Raw genomic sequence first — 7,978 nt, 5'->3', positions numbered from 1 at the left:
GTTAGAGGGGAAGTGACCCAGGGAGGATGGACAGATGAGGGGAGAAAAGGAGGGTAGAGAGGCTGCTGCTAGAGGGTCCCTGGGTTAGGACCCAGAGTAGTGGGTAGGCCTGGGTCCCCTCCTTCCCCCTTGTACTACACCTGGCTGAGGATGAGCGTGGCCTGATACAGGCTGTGGCTGGCCCCTGTGACAAAGGGGCTAAACTTTGAGGCTAGAGTTGGTGTAGGCTGAAGACTGCTGATAATACCAAACCCCCTGGAAGGTGGTGAGACTGGAGCAGTGGGCACTGCTGGAGGGCAGTGTCCTGAAAAGGATGCTGCCAAGCGGAGACCAATGCGGGTCCCCAAAGCATCAGAGCAAATGATGGATGGGACACCACTGACAGAGGGTGCCCTGCAAAGGACAGAGATAATTCCCAGGTGTGCCAGCAGGAAGCGCTGTGGTGGTGAGTCCCAACTCCATCACAAATAGAAATAGTTTCATTGGTTTGTATATGTATGGTGAAATTTACTTTTAGCAGCATTTGCTAGAAACCCTAATCCTGCCAAGTTTGCACTTAATCTACCCTGGCCTCAGTATACCCATCTGTAAAATGGGAATAATATTTCTTTACCTCATAGGGGTAACATGAGGTGTTCAGTTACAGTGGTGATAAGGGCTATCTAAGTATCTAGATATACTGCTACTCCTCAGATAAGATTTCTGGGACAGCATTTTTCAAATCTTGGCTGTTGCAAACTCTTGTTTGTTTTTTGTTTTTTTTTAAGGGGAAAAGTGCATTTTCCCCACTCTTCTTTAAATTGGTAGAAAGGATTTTGCTTAAATTTTTAAGCAGAAATCAAACCATTTCAGTCCAAAAATGGGATTTAAAAAGCATTTGAGCATCTGTGATCAGGGAATTATAACATTGTTTTGCAGCTGTAAATATAGTAACTGACAAATGCTCCAGTGGTCATATGATCTTTCCCCACAACTGACTTACATGGAAGAGTTTGCAAAAAAGAAAAATGTAACCATGTAATCTTGGGGGGAGGGGGGTTGGGAGTGGAAATGGGCCTTGTCCTGCAACCTCTTACTCACATCAGCAATTGCCCTATATTCTTCCACTAGTTCTACTTAGTTCCATTGCATTGCTGTTTCCTTTGCCAGGAATGTTAACAGATTTGTATTGCTTTCTTTACAAAAAAGAATTGAAAGCAGCCCTGCTCAGAGTTAGGAAAAGGGTATTTTTAAACACTTCATCCTCATCACAGTATCTGATTTTTGTAAAAATCTAATTGTTGGCCCAGGGTTTACAAAACCAAATTTGATTTAACAGGTTTTCTGTTCCCTATTTGACAAAGGGATTGCAACTGGGTGGTGCTGTTTTATTTCTCTCCCCCCCCCCCGCACCCATTTGCTACCTTTTTAATAATTTCACAAGTATCAATCATCCTGCTGGGCTTTTGATTCACGGCCAAGAGCATCTATAGATATATTTCAGAGTGGTAGCCATGTTCGTCTGTATCCTCAAAAACAATGAGTACTTTTGGCACCTTAAAGACTACCAAATTTATTTGGGCATAAGCTTTTGTGGGCTAAAACCCACTTCATCAGATGCATGGAGTGGAAAATACAGTAGGCAGGTATATATACACAGTACATGAAAAGATGGGAGTTGCCTTAAGTTGGGGGGGGAGGGGTCAGTGCTAACAAAATAATTTAATTAAAGTGGAAGTGAGCTATTGGAATACGAAGGTGGGGGAAAAAATCACTTTTGTAGTGGAAATGAGGCCAATGTAATCAGGATGGCCTATTTCAAACAGCTGACAAAGTGACTAACAGTAGGGGGAAACTAGTATGGGGAAACTCGCTTTTGTAGTGACCCATCCAACTCAGTCTTTCTTCAGGCCTAATTTGATGGTGTCCAGTTTGCAAATTAATTCCAGTTCTGCAGTTTCTCATTGGAGTCTGTTTTTGAAGGCTTTTTGTTGAATTGCCACTTTGAAGTCTGTTACTGAGTGTCCAGGGAGACTGAAGTGTTTTCTGACTGGTTTTTGAATGTTCTAATTCTTGACGTCTGTGTCCATTTATTCTTGTGTAGAGACTATCCAGTTTGGCCAATGTACATGGCAGAGGGGCATTGCTGGCACATGATGGCATATCCCATTGTAGATGAGCAGGTGAACAAGCACCTGATGGTGTGGCTGATTTGGTTAAGTCCTATGATGTCCCTTGAATAGATATGTGGACAGAGTTGGCAACAGGGTTTGTTGCAAGGATAGGTTCCTGGGTTAGTCTCTTAGGTGCCACTAGTACTCCTCATTCTTCTTTTTGCTGATACAGATCAACATGACTACCACTCTGAAACCTGTTTTGACAGTGAGTCAAGCCACCTCCCCTCTTGCCTGCTTAGCCAACCTCAGTTCAGTATCTACACAACTATTTTTAGCATGCAAGCATTACCGTGGCTAACACATGTTTGTGGACCTGGGCTGGGAGGTTTGCTCCCAGATGCAGTGTAGACATATCCTCTGGGGAAGCAGAAGAGGCCTCTGTGACAAATGGCCTCTCTTTGCTCAAATTAAAAGCTTAACAGAAAGGCTAGCGGACTATAAGCATCTTAGGCCAGTCTGCCTGTGATGCTTACCTGATCTGCAAAGCAAAGGATGAAGTTAAGCTGCAACAGGCTGTACTCTGAAAAACTTCATGCACAGATGCAGAAAAGAAGGTTGTGGTTCAAAGCGGTGGTCTTTCCACTCTTGCCACCAGGTTGCTTTGACCTAACCCACAATATCCATCTCTGCTAACCTGTTTCCCTCCATCCTCACTACCACTAGCTCTTATTCCTTATTAAGCACAGTCCTTTTCCTTCATCCCCACCATCACTCAGCCAGATCTTTCACCTCTCACTCCTTTCTGGTCTCCCCATGGACCAGCAGATGTGAATGGATCCACGCCCCTATGTGGGAGTGCTGTGTGGCATAGCTTCTCCCATTTTAAAGACACTTCTCCCAGTCCTTAAACTGTGTGGGGTACTGGTATTTCAAGAGGTCACAGATCTGGAAAAAAAGGTTAGTTGAGCTGGGTCACTGAGGGGTGCACTTTAAGAACTATTTTACCAAACCTGCATTTCACAGATGATTCTCCCCCCACGCTTTTCAGTCCACTTTAACACACTTCTGCACAGTTGGAAGATGTGTGCAGAGAAGCATACCGTGACTATTCTTTATTCCTCTGTTGTAATCATTGGGCCTACAAATTTGCTCTAATTGTGAGATTAATTGTGAAATGTATGTGCAAGTTCATAAGATGTCAACTGACCACAGCAGGTCTCAAACTGTGGGTTGAGACCCCAAAGTGGGTCACAACCCCATTTTTAATGGGGTTGCCAGGCCAGCATTAGACTTGCTGGGCCCAGGGCTGAAGCCCAAGCTCCAGCCTCACTCAGGACAGCGGGGCTAGGGCTGTAGTCCTCTTCCCCTGACCCGGAGTGGCAGGGCTCCCGCTCCAGCCCTCCCCTGGGGTCATGTAGTAACTTTGTTGTCAGAAAAGGGTCAAGGTGCAATGAAATTTGAGAACCCCTAACCTATAATGTTGATAGGAAAAATACAAAAATGAGACAGATTGAATTAGTCTAAACAAGAGTCTTAGATCATATCAATAGGCCATGTTAAACGCATGCTTGGTAAAAACAAGATGTTGAAGTGGAAATTAATCAAGTTCACTGTCCGATATTAGACCTAACTATTGGACAAAATAGTGAAGGAATGGCAGCTATTCCACCTACCATTCCCTTTGGGAGTCTGTGGCGGGGACACGCGCCTCATGTTGGCCAGGTGCAAACTTGCACTCTTCCTTTTCTGGCACCCTGTTGGTTGTTGGCCTCATCAGGCAGGTCTTCAGTGGCTCAGCCCTCCAGCTAAATCACAGGTTAAAGACACATAGATGAACCCTTTCCAGGGTGACACAGGTCCAACAAGGACTATAATTGTGCCCTTGTCTGTATTTGCAGCCCTTTCTCTGGGCTCAGTTTTCAGCCCCTTTTGGGCTAGCTTTAAGTCTGTCCCTGCCCTGTTATAGAAATGTCCCACCAGGGCTTTCTCCCTGGAGACTCTTCACCTTTAGCAGTTCTTTGGCATCTCAGATCTCCAGCCAGGTCACTCCTTAACTTCAGTCCCCTACCATGGGGTAACAAAGTTCAACAAATGGTTGGCCATCTTGCAGGGTCTTCCGTCCCATCATACAGCCCTGTGCTTGGGCTTCTAAACAAAACTTGTCCCCTTCTCTGAGCTTAGACCACTTCCTCAGTGGCTGAGGGAGGGGACCCACACTCACCCATTACACCAGGTCCCAACCCAGGCACCCTAGAAATAGCAGCCACATGCTGCTTCCTGTAATGGTTGCTGCTACTATTCCCTGGGGCCAGGCCACTTACCACAGAGCCCCTTCCTCTTCCTGGGTTCTCTGCCTGTTTCCAGTTTGAGCAGGGCCTCTCCCAGGCCACCTTGCCTGGAGAGTTTCTCAGTCTGTCCTGATTTCACAGGGTCTTTGCTCAGGCCTCTTTGCCCGGAGAACTTTTAACAGTCTCCACCCCCTTTTTAATCAGGGTTCTCTTTTCCAGGCCTGAGCACCTGGACAGCTTCCCAGCCCCATCCCTGCTTAAGCAGGGTTTTGCCCATCTCTTTGCCTGTGGAGTTTTACAGTCTTTTAGTCCTTCACACTTTTGGTCCCAGCCAGCCACTGAGCTGCTCAGGTCCTGCAGCTCCTTGTAACTGGGCCTGGTGCATTCTAATTAGCTGCCTCCATGCAGCGTCTCTCGGCCTACCTGGAGGACCCATCTTCACTGCTCCTTTTCTGGGGTGAGGTAGGACCACAAGACCTCCAGCAGGGGGCCTCAGAGGACCTGGTATACCTGTCACAGGTCTCTTAAATAAAGGCAAGAGGGGAAACAGATGAAGCCTACAGGAGAATTTCACTTCATGGCTACTATCCCCAGTCATCTTCTGGAACCCCAGGCCTTCTTCCTCCTAATCCTGAGGGATGTCCTGACCAAATCAGGTCAGAGAGGGATCCAGATGACATCCCTGCCAGTGCCAGAAACCACTGGAGATTTAACTGGTTTGGACATAACAGCAGCACTGACAGCTCCAGCCCATCTCAACAAATTTTTCCTTTTTCCCCATAAGGCCAGTTATTACCATCCTTGATACCATCAAGGAGACTGCTGAACAAGGGCAGGGGTTTCCCTCCAAAACTTTCTCCAGCTAAGGGAAAGGGGGGAAAAAATGTAGTTAAAATGAAAGCCTTACTTAATACTCTACAGTTCAAATGCTTTAACTGTTTTTCCTTTTCTGTATCTTTAATAAAAGGCAATAGGATTTTTAACAGCTGTTTTGCCATGATACTAAGCAAGCCGAGGTCTCGTGTATACCTGTAAACACTGAACCTTGTTTCTAACTGTTTAATGTTAGACAGTGACTGGGTTATGTGAACACTTTGGCCCATTTATTCTGTCTAAATTAATACATTTTTGGCAGCCCAACATGGGGCTTAAAGGTTTAATTATACTCCGAATCTTGTAGCTTATCAAACAAGCAATTGTTTTCAAAGTTAGAATTTTAAAACAAGGTTTGTTTTAAAATTCTTAAGTCTTGAGCTTGTTGAAATAAGCATGCAGAACAAACAGTTAAAGCTTTGCCTTAAAGAGGGTTAAAAATTGTTTTAAGTTACTAATTTTTGAAATCTTAACTAATGCTTAGTTTCATTTTTTCTTTTATAATGGGGTTTATAGTTTCTGTGACTGGTAATTCTGAAGGTTTAATTAAAAGATTTTTCTTGAGGAAAAGCAGAAGTCATAAAAATGAAGTTTGTTTTAAATTGAAGGTTAAGTTGCTAAAACAGACTTTTAATGAAATAACATTTGGGGTAACCTCCCCACCCTCACTGACAGAATACCCCCTTAATTCAGCGCTGCTTCTGCATTGACTGTGAATCAAATCTCAAACTACCAGATCCAAGGGCTCTTGAAACACCAGACTTTCTCCAATTCTCTCCAGCTAGGAGTAGGAATAAAAAATGTTGAAAGCTTTATTAAATAAAGCATTTGAAATGTAAAGTAACTTTTCCCTTGTGTTCATCTTTAATAACCAATTGAAAGGATTTGTAATGCTGTTTGTCATGGTACTAAGCAGACTGAGGGCTCTGTGTATCAAACCTCAAATCTTGCTTAATTCTGTTTAATATTGCTGGGATTGGGTAATAACAACTTTGACCCACTTATTCTATCTAAACTAATACAACACATCTCTTGCATAGGTTTCCTTTTTTATACCTGCTGGCCTTCCTTACATAGGGCCAGCATTTTCAGTGTGCAGCAATTTTTTAAATTTTTTTCCCTTACCTCCATTTTTGGATGCCCAATCTGAGACAATTTAAAGGCACCCTACCTGATTATCAAAAGATTGGATGCTCAACAAAAATGGAGGCATCCAAAATCATTAATCAATTTTTAAAATCTTTGCAATGGCTCCTGCTAAGAATATTTAGTTTTTTTGTACCACTTGTATCCTTACCTCATTATATTAGCCCCACAAATTAGTCTAGTTTTGTTAAATAAACAGATCAGGGCTTGCCAGCTTAGACAATATAAATTGAAATTTTAGAAAAATTAGTGAGATGGTTCAATCAAACACACAATTTTATCTCAAGAGTGAGATACTGCAATGAACTTGCTAATGTGTAGCACTGCACTTTAGTGAAGAGAATTAGAACTGACGGTCATAGACCCTATACTACAAACATGAAACTGAGACTCTCCTTAAACTCTAGCATTTGTGGCTTTTGCTTTTGGAATAAGAAAATCTGATCTCTCTCTCTCCTGTTGACATGGAGATAGGCGTGACAGTAGTATACAGATCTGTGACAACTGGAATTTAAGGTGGTTATAAACTTGTTACAATACTTTTTTGTAAAGGACACTATCCACTTACATTTGGCCCAAAGCTTAATTTTGTTAAACAAAACAGCTTTAACAAACCTAAGAACAATAGAAGTGTTTCCCCAATTTAAAAAAGAATAGAAACAAATTCCATAATGAAACAGTTGGATTTAAGCAAATGAAAGTTCCTTGCAGTGGTTGAAATCTAATCACAGCAGCACAAATGGTATGAAAGTGGCTACAAGCAAAAACAAAACTTACAAGTGGAAATGCATAGTGGCAAGTAAATTGATTTTTATACTCCTTTCTCTTTTCATAATCTAGGATACTATTAGTAAAATAAGGTGTATTTTTTTACATTGCCAGGGTCCCAGCTTTAAACTGCCTTCAAATTCATCTAAACCAAGGGAGCATCCTTCCCCAAGTCAGTGACTTCAGCAAGTCTGACTGCAGCAGGCAGCTTACAAGTTACACAGAGATAATGATCCAAGAGCTAAAGAAACATGTTACTTCTATACAGGGGTTGTCTTCATTGTACCCGTTGGCTTGAGTTAGTACTCAAGTTTCTCAATGTATAAGGGCTTACCTACACTACAAGTGCTTTGCCAGCATAGCTACATCAATAGCCCCCTAGTGGTGGTGCAGGTTATATGGACAAAAGGAGTTATAGTATTTTGCTGGTATAGTTAAACCACTTTCTTGAACAACATAAACTATATATTGGCAAAAGGACCCTTTTCCTGGTGTAACCCTGTATACAATAGGGCAGTGGTTCTCAACCTTTTTGGGCTCAGGACCCATTTGTAAAGGTTTATGGCCCATCCTGACCAGTAAATAGTCTGGGGTGGAGGCCCTGGGACAGAGCCATAATTAGGCATTTTAGTGTCCAGGATGAGCAAGCATATTTGTGCCCCCTACCGAAGGCAACGGGGTGTGGGGGAGGTGCCCTTCCAGATTTTTTTGGTTGTACTCCTCCTCCTCCCCACCCCAGACAGGCTGGGTGGCCCACACTGCCTGGTGTCACTGACCAAGCCACCCATGTGGCTTTTGTGCTCTGGA

This window comes from Lepidochelys kempii, chromosome 1 (assembly GCF_965140285.1).
Source record: "Lepidochelys kempii isolate rLepKem1 chromosome 1, rLepKem1.hap1, whole genome shotgun sequence".
NCBI lineage: Eukaryota > Metazoa > Chordata > Testudines > Cheloniidae > Lepidochelys > Lepidochelys kempii.
This window is presented reverse-complemented; position numbering follows the sequence as displayed.